Genomic DNA, 14,144 nt, shown 5'->3' on the forward strand with positions numbered 1-14,144 from the left:
CCTCCTAGGCTGTACTTCCAACATTACGTGTGTCGGTACTTCTGAAAATATTGCAACGGCGTTTGTTTTCTGGGAACTCCCCCCCCCTTTCCCCCTATAATGTAACAACCTTTACAACATCTTCCGGACCCCATGAAACACAGTATTTCGTGACGTTATTTTAGTCGTCAATAAAATGGTGAGGTAATTAGTACCGTAAATCGCGAAGCAGTTTACTTGACGTCCGCTTCTACTGGTGTCTTGGAAGATTGAGTCTTCTGAGTGTGCATCCCTGCAGAAGAAATTTTTATTGATAGAATATTGACAAGTCAATCAACATTTGATTCCTTCTTGGTAAGATTTATTGCGAAAGCCCGTTACAACCGCGGAACCGCATCTCCCTATATCAGAGAACAATTTATACCCAGCCTGACATTCTCGCATACATCCGTTTGATGGGCCACGCTACTTGAGCTAGCTGAGCACAGCTGGCAGCGGCGCGAGCAAGGCCACGAGGGGAACGTGATGGTGCTCGAGCCATCCCACTGTGAACCAATGTTTCGGCCACCCCACGAATGCGTGTCGCCATCTATTGGTTGAACTAACGCCTTGTTCAAGATGGCTGCCGTGGGACCGCAGCCTTAATGGCTCTTCTCCTTGGCTTGTTACTTGTGTGGCGGGGCTGGACGGTTCTACTTCGCAAGTGGGCGACTGAATCTCTACCGAGGTAGTCGGGGGAATGTACAACTTAATCTGGGACACATGTACTGTCCTGGGTTGGTTAAGAATACGAGATCCCAAACCAGATATGCGGAAGGCCTTAAAGGGGGTAGGAGTCGACTGCTCTACAAGGCGGTAAACTCCATTGAATCGGGGAGCGAGCTTGCCATGGGGGACAGACACTTGGCGTTTCACCCATACAAGATCGCCGACTGTGAAATCATGTGGACAGTGGCTACGGTCGTAAAGTCCCTTACGCAAGGACTGTGCTGTCTCGGTGTAAGCTGCTGTTTCAGACCGTTGATTATTCATGACGAGAATACGCTCAACGAGACTTGACTGCTGGATATGGCGATGTTGCTGTAGTGGAAGCTTAGGTACGTAGCCGAACAACAGCTGAAAAGGCGAGAAGCCTGTGCTCGAATAATTTGACGTGTTAACGGCAAAGGCAGCGTCGTGTAGCTTGGTGTGCCATGCCAAGGGTTCCAATGCGCTAAGCTTGCGCAGCACTGTGAGGAGTGTTCCGTTGCTCCGCTCTATAAGGCCATTGCCTTCAGGCCGGTAGGCTGAGGAGTAGTGGAGCTCTACTCTGTGTAGGCGCATGAAGCGCTGGAACTCCACTGATTCAAAGGCTGAGCCGTGATCAGAGAGACAGTGATCCGGAGTTCTATAGATGTGAAAAATTCGATGGAAGTGTTGAATCACGTCACGTGCAGATGTCGACGATACTGCTGCAAGTGCAAGAAAACGAGTTGCAAAGTCTATAAGATTCAGGATGTATCGGGCATCATCACTGGGCGGCATGGTCACATGAGCCATGGCAATGCTCTAGAAAGGGATGTCCGATGCGGGCATTCTACCGAGGAGTCCAACGTTGCGGGATGTCGGACGATTATACTGTTGACAGGTCTGGCAAGATGACACATATCTCTGAACTGACCGCTCCATGTGTGGCCGCCAATAGCGACCTTGCACTTTTTGAACTGTTCGGTGTATGCTGAAATGTCCTGCAGAGTCATGTAGAGCTTGAAGAACTGCTGGACGCAAGACTGATGGAGTGACAACAGCATACGTGCCTGAAGGAGACCGGCGGTATAAGATATTGTCCACAAGGGTGAACTCTGTTGGTTCATCTGCGTTTTGCAGGGCAGATAGGGACTGAGGTACTGTATGGTAGCACATGACGGGCGCGACAAGTGGTCAGCTACCACATTTTGACGACCTGGGCGATGATGTACCGAAAAGTCGAACCCGACCAAGTCCATAAGCATAGACGTGAATCGGGGAGAGGGCTTCACACTCTTTGTCAAGCATGCCACAGTCCAGTTGTCTGTGATGAGAGTGAACGTCTTACCAACCAGGTAATGACGAAACTTGATGGTGATTGCCCAATGCACGGCAAGGCATTCCCACACATTGCTATGGAGCTTTCGCTCGTCTGGAGTGAGGGCATGGCTAGCATAGGCGATAACAACTTTTTTGTTATCTTGCACTTGTGGAAGCACCGCATTTAATGCTGTGCCAGAGGCGTCAGTTGTCAGTGTTGTGGGAGCATTTGGGACAAAGTGAGCAAGGAGGGGAGGCTGGGTCAGAGCTGTGCGGATTGTCTGGAAGGCTTGCTCACACTCTGGGGTCCATAAGAACTCTGGGGCCTTGATGAGGGCTTGTAGCGGGGTCACAACTTTGGAAAAATCTTTAATGAAGCACCGTTAGAAGCTAGCTGTTTGTACCCATGAGAGTACCTGCTTCTGATTGTGAGGAGTTTGAATGCGGCACACGGCTGCGGCTTTGTCGGGGTCTGGCTGCTGGCCTGCGCTGGATATAACAAATCCGAGAAACTTAATCTTTGGAAGGTCAAAACGACACTTGTCTAACGAGGCCTTAAGTCTATTGTCCAGAAACAATTGGAGGGCTTCACGAAGAAGTTGCGCAAACGTGTCGAACGACTGAGCATAGACAAGAGTGTCATCAAGATATACACGAATACCAGACTTGTCGTGGCGGGGCTTCAGAGCTTGAAATACTGTCTGCATGATACGTTGGAATGTGGATGGCGCATTTTTCAAATCAAACGGCATCCGAGTCCACATGTATGTGCCGTGGTGAGTGATGAAAGCTGTCTTTTCATAGTCCTGGGGGCGGAGGCTGACTTGCCAGTATGCACTTTTCAAGTCCATGGTAGCGAAGTACGCGCATCCAGCGATTTCATGGAAGATATTGCCGCGCGCGCAGCTGGCGAAGTAGGCAGCGCGCGCGTGGCCTAACGGTTATCGCGCTTGCCTTCCACGCAGAAGGTCAGGGTTTGATTCCTGGCCGCGGCTACACATTTTTGTTGACAGTGTAATTTGATGTTCTGCTGAATTCGAGAACCGTCTTGCTGATTCGAGGTTAGAATGTTCTACGCGCCGAACCTTCTACGCCGAACGATCCAGAAACCCACGAGGATACATAAGGGATTCCGCAAGGCAAGCGGAGTCAGTCTCGCCCCAGCGTTCGACTCTGCTGTTACGCCAACTTCGACGCCCGCGACGCTCTGTTATTATCTCTTGTGCCCTTTAATTTTTGGCACAAGTTCGCCACATTAAATGTTTATTTCTTCCTGTTTATTTCTTGTTTTTTGGTCATCACCCGTGACATTTTGGTGGAGGCGCGGGTTCCCCTTTTCAAAAAGTGCATCGTCCCGATGCAACCCCAAAACAAAATAAAGCAAATAAAAAGAACGGTAAACTAAAAAGTCATTTGGAACACATAAAGTCCACAGTCCTATCGAGCGTAGTACGGTTTCAGTCGCACGACGTGGACGACTTCCGGTCGTGGAGGGTGGCGTTACGAAGTCCGTGTTCCGTCGGGCATCACCTCGTAGTTCAGATCCCCGAGTCGACGAAGCACTTTGTAGGGTCCAAAGTAACGTTTCAGGAGTTTCTCGCTGAGACCGCGGCGGCGAATCGGTGTCCACACACACACACTGTCTCCGGGCTGGAAGTGGACGTCCCGACGACGAAGGTTGTAGCGGCCAGTGTCGAAACGTTGTTGAGCCTTAATCCGGAGTCTGGCGAGCTGACGGACTTCTTCTGCCCTTTGGGCAACCACCTGGGCGTCGTCGCTTGTGTCGACAGCCGGTTCGTGGGGTAACATAGCGTCTAGCATTGTCGTTACCTTGCGCCCATGTACCAGTTGAAAGGGTGTCACTCCGGTGGTCTCTTGTACGGCCGTGTTGTAGGCAAATGTGGCGTACGGCAACACCTCGTCCCATGTCTTGTGCTCCACGTCGACGTACATGGAGATCATGTCGGCGATGGTCTTGAGTCTCTCCGTTAGCCCGTCGGTCTGCGGGTGGTACGCCGTGGTGCGACGATGGCTGGTGTGGCTGAGACGGAGGACTTCTTGCGTTAGCTGGGCCATGAATGATGATCCACGGTCTGAGATCAGGACTTCGGGAGTGCCGTGCCGGAGGACGATGGACTCGATGAAAAACTTCGCGACTTCAACAGCCGTTCCTGATGAAAGGGCTTTTGTCTCGGCGCACCGCGTGAGATAATCGGTAGCGACGATGATCCATCGGTTTCCTTGCGTCGACGGTGGGAAAGGTCCGAGTAAATCCATACCGATTTGCTGGAATGGGGCAGATGGCGGCGCAAAAGACTGAAGAAGCCATGCCGGTCTCGTCGGTAGCTTCTTCCGTCGTTTACACTCGTGGCAAGATCGGGTGTAGTGGTGCACTGTTTTCGCAAGCTTCGGCCAGTAGTACTTTTCGTGCATCCTGGCAAGAGTCCTGCTGTAGCCAAGGTGTCCCGCCGTCGGGTCATCGTGGCAGGCTAAAAAATTTCTTCTTGAAAACTGGAAGGGACCACAAACAGCCACGCCGTGCTGTTGTCGCTGAAGTTCTCCTTGTAGACCACACCTTGTCGGATGGAGAAGGATGGCAGTGTTCGTACAAAACCGCGGGGAACGGCGCTTCCTTGTCCCTCTAGGTGCTCGATGAGTGCTCGCAGCTCAGGGTCGTCTCGTTGGAGTGCTGCCATGTCGCTGACATCCAGAGCGCCGAGAAAACACTCATCGTCGTCCTCTTTGGTGCAGGAAGGACCATCCTCGACTGGGGCCCTCGACAGGCAGTCGGCGTCATTGTGCTTCCGGCCGGACTTGTACACCACGGTCATGTCGAACTCCTGCAGTCGTAGGCTCCACCGGGCGCGGCGCCCGGAGGGGTCCTTCAGATTCGCCAGCCAGCAGAGCGAGTGGTGGTCTGTGACCACGCGAAAAGGACTTCCACACAAATAGGGGCGAAACTCTGTTATTGCCCAGACGACAGCGAGGCACTCCTTTTCAGTCGTTGAATAGTTCCTCTCCGCGTTAGACAGCGTCCAACTTGCGTATGCGATAACTCGCTCTGCTTCGTCCAGCACTTGAACGAGTACCGCACCCAGTCTGGTGTTACTGGCGTCGGTGTGGATCTCGGTTTCAGCAAACTGGTCGAAATGGCCAAGAATTGGGGCGTCTGGAGTCTTCGTTTGAGCTCGTCGAATGACCTCTGGTGTTCTTCTGTCCACTCGAACTTTACGGCGTCCTTCGTGAGGTGTGTCAGCGGTGCAGATAGTTTGGCGAAGTCTTGAACAAAGCGCTTGTAGGAGGCACAGAGTCCGAGAAATCTTCTCACTGCTTTCTTGTCAGACGGTGGCTCAAATGCAGCTACGGCGCGGGTCTTCTCGGGGTCAGGTAGAACACCTTTGTTGTTCACGACGTGGCCGAGGAACTTTAGTTCCCCATAGGCAAACCAACACTTTGTTGGCTTGAGTGACAGGCCGGCGGTCTTGATGGCTTGAAGCACGGCTCGAAGTCGTCTGAGGTGTTCGTCGAAATCTCGTGAGAATACCACGACATCGTCCAGGTAGACGAGGCAGCTCTGCCATTTCAGACCTGCCAGCACGGTGTCCATGACGCGCTGGAAGGTGGTTGGTGCTGTACAAAGTCCGAACGGCATCACTTTGAATTCGTACAGTTCGTCGGGAGTGACGAATGCAGTTTCCTCCCGGTCACGTTCGTCGACTTCAATCTGCCAGTAACCACTCTTCAGGTCCATCGACGAAAAATATCGGGAGTGGCGCAGTCGGTCTAACGTATCGTCGATGCGGGGGAGGGGATAGACGTCCTTCTTCGTCACAGCGTTCAGTCGACGATAGTCCACGCAGAACCGCAGGGTTTCGTCTTTTTTTCATTAGAAGGACGACTGGGGACGCCCATGGACTTTTTGAGGGTTGAATGATGTCGACGTCGAGCATCTCCTGGACTTGATCTTGAATCACTTTCCTTTCCTTTAAGGAGACTCGATACGGCGACTGGTGGACAGGGAATGCGTCGTCGTTAGTAATAATGCGATGTTTCGCCATCGGTGTTTGACGAACTTTCGATGTCGTAGCAAAACAGTCACTGTATTCGGCGAGGAGATCAACCAGTTGCCGGCGCTTCAAGGCCGGGAGCTTCGGGTCGATGTTGAGAGGCGGCAGCGTCGTGCTCTTCTGCTTTGGCGACGAGGTTTCCTCGGAGATTGCGGTGACCACGGCAGGCGCCTTAAGCTCCTCGCCGTGGCCCACGGTGGTACCCTTCGTTAAGTGCTGCGGCTCCTCTCGAAAGTTGGTCACAAGAACAGTTGTACGCCTATCTTGGAGATCCGGTACGCCTCTTGCGACAGCAATTCCTTTTTCGAGGAGCAGATGGACGCTGCTTTCCAGAAGAGCTTCACCATGCATGGCTGCGTCGGTTCTAAGGTTGACGAAAACACTCGACCGCGGTGGTAGGTTCACATGGTCGGCGATAACTCGGATAGCGGTTGACGTCGTGTTGATCTCCACCGGCGGCAGGACAGGCTTTCGCAGCGTCAACTGGTTTGCCGTGAGGTCGATGACGGCGCCATACTCGCAGAGAATGTCCATTCCGAGGATAACGTTCCTCGAGCAGTCTTGTAGAACGACGAACTTCACAGGGCATGTCTCACCATGGATCTCGACGCGAGCAGCGCATCTCCCGACTGGTGTAGTGAGGTGTCCTCCGGCGGTTCTTATTTGTGGTCCGTCCCACGGCGTCATGACTTTTCGAAGGCGGCGGGCGAGCCTCCCACTCAGGACAGAGTAGTCTGCTCCGGTGTCCACGAGTGCCGATGCGTCGAGGCCGTCGATCACAACGTTGAGGTTGTTGGACACCGATGCAGGAGCGTCGTTGTGATGCGTGGCGTCGGGAGAGTGGGAGCGCTCCGTCGTTCTTGGAGGCTCTTTACGTCGGTCGTCTTCGGCAACTCCACCTCCAGGGGTTGCCGCGCCTAGTTTCCCCCGCGAGGAGCGAGGGGCGACAGGCTTTCACGTCGGGGTCGGTGCATCAGCGAAGCTGGACGTCGTGGCGACGGCGACCGGAACTCTCGGCGGGACGCAGGCTCGGGGGACTGGGGTCGTCGCAGGTACTCGTCGATCTCCCGAGGGCGTTCACCATACCGGGGGCGCGGGTCGTTTCGGTGGAATCCGCGCAGCCCGAGTCGTCGGTATGGGCATCGGCGGTACACATGGTCGGCTTCCCCGCAGTGGTCGCATTGCGGGCGTCGGTCGGCCGTTCGCCACACGTCGGTCTTCCTCGACGAGGGTTGCTCCGGGCGGACGTCCTGCACTTGTACTTCCTGACGTCGAGGATACTGTGGCATCGGAGAGTCTCGTCGGGGTGGCGCCGTGGCCTGACGGTTAGCTTGCGGCGGTCGTCGGGCCATGGCGGCGTAGCTCAAAGTCGGCTCCTCTGGCGTCGTCGTGTTGATCGGAACCTCAGGTTGGAAGGCCCGGTGAACTTCCTCTCGTACGACCTCGGCTAAAGACAGGGAGGACGGGCGATCCGTAGCGGGGAGTATCTTGCAGATTTCTTCCCGGACGACTTCACGGATGATGTCACGGATGCCTGGGAGGTCGGTACCAAGGTTGTATCCGGATGTCGACAGAGTAGTCACGCCAGGGTGTCGCTCGTAGTGTCTGGCGCGTGCTAGTAGGGCACGCTCCATATTCGTCGCCTCCGTGACGAACCCGTCGACAGTTGTCGAAGGAATGCGAATGAGACCTCCGAATATATCGCTTTTCACACCCCTCATCAGGTGTCGCAGCTTCTCCTCTGTAGCCTGAGGATCGGCGCGGGCGCTCAGCCGAAGAAAATTCTCTACGAACCCGGTGACGCTCTTGTTGGGGCCCTAGGTTCTGGTTCGCAGTAGGTCCTCGGCTCTCTCTCGGCGGTGCTGGTTGCTGAACGTAGCCTTGAGATCGGTCTTGAAAATGTCCCACGACGTCAAAGAAAACTCATGATTCTCGTACCAGTGCTTGGCGGTACCCTCAAGCGAAAAATGGACGTTGTGCAGACGCTGCTCGTCGGTCCAGCAATTGTGGCGGGCACCGCGTTCATACTGGTCAATCCAGTCTTCGACGTCTTCGTATTGCTTGCCGTGGAATGGAGCAGCCGTCCGCGGTACGACGGGCAAGTAAACGACGGCTGGAGCGGCGGGGTCTCCGACTGGTTGGCCATCGTCGTCCTCCTTGTTTGCCTGGTCCCGGGTGGCAAGGGTCCTAACTCCGGGGGAGGCCAAGGTTCTGGCGACTTAATCGGATCTCGGTCTGGTCTTCGTTGGGTTCTTGTGGGCTTGTGTTCGGACTTGCACTGCGGGAACTCGGAGGGCAGCGCTGCACGGGCATGCGGTTACCCAGCACCTCCACCAAAATATGTAGCCGCGGCCAGGAATCAAACCCTGGCCTTCTGCGTGGAAGGCAAGCGCGATAACCGTTAGGCCACTTGCGCGCTGCCTACTTCGCCAGCTGCGCGCGCGGCAATATCATCCACAAGAGGCAGGGGGTACACCACCGTGATCGTGCGTTCATTTAGTGGCGCATAGTTAACACACAAACGTTTCTTATCACCGCGAGACACTACGACCGCTGGAAAAGCCCATAGGCCAGATGCTGGAAAAATAACACCTTGGTCCAGGGCCCGTTTTATCGAACGCGAACCGTGGTTTAAAGTTAACTATTGTCCCTAGAAAAGGGAATTTTAGGTCACGTGACTGGGAGAGCAGGGGCGCCGAGGGAGGAGCAGTACCTACAAGCAAAATGGCCGCGACGTCGCTTAATGAGGGATTATAGTTCTGCTTGGTTCTGCTGAACATTCATTTCAATCCGGCTGTTATATTAAAGGACCCATGAAACGAATTTTGGGCTGGAGTAAATCAATTTATATTGGGATTTTACTAATAGCACATCGTTCAGTGGGCCAAAAGAACAAAAGTAGAAAGTCAGAAGCCTGACTTTTGCTACGAAAATTTGCGAAACATAGCGGACTATTTCGTACCTCCTTCCCTTCGTAAACTCTCCGCCTTTTCACTGTGATACATCCGCGGACCCCGCAGCGCGTCACCGGGCTACTAGCCACCATAACCGGGCCCCCGCAGCGCGTCACCAGGCCCAAGCGCACGTCACACGACACCGGACCTCACTTAATCCCTTTACCGCTAAGCTGACATTGCGGTGAAAGCTACGCGTTTGCCGGACCAATCAGCCGCCTCCCTTTCATCGCCTGACCTCATTCTCTGCGGGTCGGTATGCGCGAGAGAGCGTGATCACGTGGAAAATGTGTGGCTGGCCCAACGAGCACGTAGCTTCCACAGCACTGTCAGCTCCGGGGTGAACGGGGTGGGGAAATCAACTAGTCGGAATTTTGAGCGACGGGCTAATCTTCTAGGGGGACAATGGCTGTGTGCGGCTACACAAGCCAGATTCCGAGCAAGAGGGGACTTTCCCTTTCCGACTTCTTGAACTGTTTGGTACAATGCGCGATTTATGAGTTGAGGAGGAAAGCTAAACAGGAAAAAGTTGAAAAAGCGTTTCATGACTCCTTTAATGACGCACCATCAGCTTATTAGCATGTCAAGCAAAGCGGTAGTTCAGAGGGACTACTAAACTACCGACGGCAGCATTCCGCGAATGCATCACTCTTCAGCAGTCCGGGATCCAAGACATATGGCGGTGCTTAAGCCTTGCAAGTGTTTTTATGGTGAGTAAAAAAATGTTTTGCGAACGAGTGATGGTATATATTTATACTAACACGTTTAATTTGTTACACTATGCACGCCAACTCGTGAGTAGCGATTACTTTGCAGAGAAAGGGGGTTATCCTCTATAAATTCTTCGTTCCCGGTGAAGAGCTGGGACTTTGTACTGTTTTTTTGTTCGCAATGCGCCGACAGTATGCCGACAGCATCGAGGTTTCTACATATCCCCGGTGGCCAGTAATTCAACGCTTCTCGTCACCGGTGGATCGGTTGGGCAAACGGAAGAGGGGGTAAACAGTTGAGATCAGCAGGAATCGCAGAAACGTGCGTCGCAAGGAACAAAAACGAGACTACAGCGCCGGCGTTGCCAGACTGGAAGGCACACGGGAAAGTTATGTGTTGTTTATGGCGAAACATATTGATGGAAATGTTTCTTACATTTTCGAATATTCGGCGACAAACTCTAGCATGGTAGCAAAAATTTCTTCGTACCATCGGAAAAAAATAAAGTGGTCTTCAAGTACAACATTACTATATTTTGACTTAAAATACCATACTAAATAGATAACAACCAGCGGAAAAAGAGGATAAACAAAATGACTGGCTTGTTTCACCGATAGATGGCGCATCTCACTGCCCAATCAGAAATAATTATGGTTGTTCTATATCCAGCCGTTTATTCAGTACCTAGGTACTTTTTCCTTCCTATAGCACCGTGGTTTACCGAAATGGGTTTACCATCGCATCGAGAAAACCGGCCCAGAAGTTACTTTATGTGTTTTTCCAGGAACTGTCTGTCTTCGGGAGCCTATCGGTATGGGCTACGGCTGTAGGGCAAGGCGTTTGGTAACAAGTCAATGCGATGCTGCATGCCTGTAAAATAGCGTAAGTCATCTTCGCGACGGGCGAAGGCTCCATTCTGCTGTGTCAAAATGTCGGCAATGACAATATTTTGACTGAAAGATAACTGATCTCCAAGGAGGGCTGGCGGAAGGTCAGCGTGAATGACTTTAGCAACAGTACCGGCTATCTGGGCTGGTAGCTCGGCATTGGGACTGTTTAAAGGCAAACGTGGAGTTTCTTGGGCGAAGGCTTGCCAGGATGGCTGCTCCGACGACGGCGAGGTATCTCTCATATCTGTAAGCAGTCTTGTGACATGGTCTGCACTTGTGAATTAAGGCTCGATTGGGTGAGAATTACGGCGTTGGACATCCGTGGTGCTAGTTTTTGTTCTGCTATGATAGACAGACCTGTGGCCGTATGCTGGAGCCGGACGGGCTGCGGAGGCTCAAAGATCAGACACGCCTGTGCGGCTCGAAACCAATCTTCACCTACGATGAAGGGGAGGATGTTGTGTTCCAGAACCGCTGCCTGGACGACTCCCGCGAGCCAATGGTGATCTTAAGTAAAGCTGCACCCGCTGGGAGTACGGTGGTACCTCCTACAACTTCCAGTGGAGGCTCAGTCCAGCGATGTAGCATGCGTTCTGGAACAAGCGACTTTGCTATGAGAGTCAGCTTGGAACCTGAGTCTGGAAACGCATCATAGTCTCCAATTCCAGTGATGGTGGCTAAAAAGAATGGGCGCTGCAGCTGAGAGCCTTCAAGGGTTGCTGGCATGGTATGAAGAGCTGGTGGTAATGGCACTGTAGGCATGGCTCTAGCTGCCGACGACGATGCCTGGGCTGACTGATTGGTTATGTTGTATACTTCGAGGCGAGGTGACCAAGGAGTTTGCATTTATAGCAGACCGCTTGGGACAAGTCTTGGCCACTACGAAGCACTGGAGCTCCATATTTTGACGAGATGGCTTAGTACCTAGCCTCTTGCAAGTCGATGGGCAGGTCCGCGATGCGTTGACGTGATGCTGGGGGTGACGGTGACGTCAACCCAGAGCGCCGACTAGGGTGGGTTGGACATTCGGATCTAGCCGACTTAGACGAATGTGATTGGTAATTTGGTTGGGCAGGAGTAGTCGAAGGGCTTGCCTTGGAGTGTTGGGCGGACCTATCCAGGCTCGTACATGTCGCAAGAAAGGCTTGGACGGTTGTTGGCCTGTTGGCTCCCAATGCTGCGACGATATGTTGGTCCCGCATGCCTTGGAGTAGGTAGTCAATCTTCTGCGGATCGCCGAGGGTTACAGGGCAGCGTTGGATGATCCTTAATTTGGCGAAGGCGTACTGATGAAGGGATTCGCCAATCCCTTGAGTCACGTCCATCACCAGTTCCTGCCAATGGATAAGGGTCCATTCTGTGATGAATGTCTCTTTGAGGGCGTCTCTCCAAGTTGGCCACGTGTCGTATTGGCTTCCGAACGCGAGGTGCCAGTTTCGTACTGTACCTTTCAACTTGCTTGCTGCGATGAGTCGGGTGGTGGCGTCATCCCATGACGCAAGTTGCTGGACGCGACGAACGTCCTCAAGCCATTTTTTCACGTTTTGCTTTGGCGAGCCCTCGAACTGTGGGAGGGACGCGGACAGGTCTGGTAGTGTTGTAACTGTCGTTGAAGGACGACGCCACTGCTGCAACAAAACAGCAAGATTTTGTAGCGTGATGGGGTCAAGTGCCAAAGAGCCAGCGGCAGAGGCCGACGCTCGATCCAGGCAAGGCAAAGAGTTGCGGCGCGCCTCGATGTCCGCGGCGAGTCGCTGAATGAGGGCTTCTTTTGAGCCGGAAGTGTCTAGCTCACGTGCAGCGTGCTCTTCCTTAATAAGCTCGACGCTTAGACACGACATAGTTCTTGCATCCAGTTCGCTCCAGACAATGCCGGGCATGGCTTCATGTCAGGTTCACGTCGGGGCGTAGGCGGAACCAGGCGATTCGAGGCAAGGCTGGAGGTCGGGCTAGTGTAGGCTTTCACGGTTCAGTGTCGACTGCGCGAGATGTAAGGCATGAGGGACAAGTCTTGTAAAGGAATTGAGAAGTATATTTACATTAAAGGTACGCGTTAAGTAGTTGGGCTAAGAGCGAGTTGGTGGTGGCTGGTTGGACTGGCTGAAGGCTCGACAAAAGCTCGCGACAGGCACCAGAAAGGAACGCATGAGCGGTCCGGGCCGCGCATGAGGGCGGCTTCTTTGTCTTCCGTCACCAGGCACGCTCACTTGGGGTGCATCAAAGGTAATAGAAAGAAGAAAAGGGGACGAAGGATACCATGCGCTCACACTGTTTGTTTACGCGCACTTTTGCACCACTATCAGCGAGTCTGCTAGAAGCGGGCTGCGGACTTGACAACATTGGAAAGAGCGCGGCCAGCCGCGGGCTGTTCGGAATTTTTCCGCGGGACGGATCGGCGTCTGGAGACCCCTAGTGAAAAGCATGAATTTTCCTATAATTTTTTTTCAATGTCATAAGTAAGATAGCAATGTACTGGTACTATAAGAACTATTTTTCTTTTGGTCCTAGTTTGAATATGTTAATTTATCATTAGGCGCGTCCAACGTTACTAGAACACTCAATTGGGAAAGTCGCCGTGGAAACTTAAGCCGCTGGCGTTCACCGAGACCGAGCTAAATGCGACAACAGCGCTCCACTCTTTGTCCTTTGTCTGTACTGTGGTCACCTTGAGCTTTTACATAGCATATTTTTTGCGTAAAAACAAAGGGGAAAGACTCTTTTTGTATGAAATTTATTAGAGTTTAGTACAAAATGATGGGCGCGTGATGTTTTTTAAAATCTTTAGTATGCAGGGTTTTGCGGCACAATTAACACTGCTTTTATACAACCATGCCTCAGCGGTGCTTTCAGGTAGCGCCTCCCGCCCTAGGTGCATTTTAACTTCGGTAGTAAGTCGCGGCGCGTCCGCTGGGGAGAAGGGGGTGGCACCCCTGTAACCTCTTCCGCTGTATCTGCTTCGGCATCAAAATGGCCGATTAAAGCCAAAATAGAAGTAACGTACAGTTCCTCGAGTGGCCACTGCGGGAGAAATGGCGGCGTCGTGATCGTCATTAGCTCATTACCTCGGTGTTCGAGGACAGATTGGGGCCACTCTTTCAGATAAGTCTCCATGGCCGTTTCCCCACTGAGTGCTTTAGTAACGGTGGGTGCGACTAATCACTTTTAAAGCAAACTAAAACCGTTCAGTTTCCGTTCTGTAGACATCAACTATGTGAATTCCGCGACGCCTTGAGGCGAACACGACATCCGCTCTTTTTCGAATTTTACTTCGAAATTGCACTGGCGTATATCAAAATTTTTCACTTCGGTTAGTACTCGTAGGAATAACGAAAATTTTATACTGAAAAAACAAAACAAAAAAACGTCGACAACTTGTTTGAGTTACATCGTCGCGGAATGTAGCTTAGGAGACAAGGTAATGTGGAATCGTGCCACAAATATCGTCGCGCATCACCGGGCGTTTCGTAACGCGATGCACATTGAACTTCGCGCCATCT

General features: G+C 52.6%; 1 pseudogene; it reads right to left on the reverse strand.

The window, feature by feature from the left end:
• Positions 1 to 2,813: 2,813 nt before the first annotated feature.
• On the reverse strand, positions 2,814 to 12,488 carry LOC120840879 (annotated as a pseudogene).
• Positions 12,489 to 14,144: the final 1,656 nt, after the last annotated feature.

This window comes from Ixodes scapularis, unplaced genomic scaffold (genome assembly GCF_016920785.2).
Source record: "Ixodes scapularis isolate PalLabHiFi unplaced genomic scaffold, ASM1692078v2 PGA_scaffold6__148_contigs__length_123643588, whole genome shotgun sequence".
NCBI lineage: Eukaryota > Metazoa > Arthropoda > Arachnida > Ixodida > Ixodidae > Ixodes > Ixodes scapularis.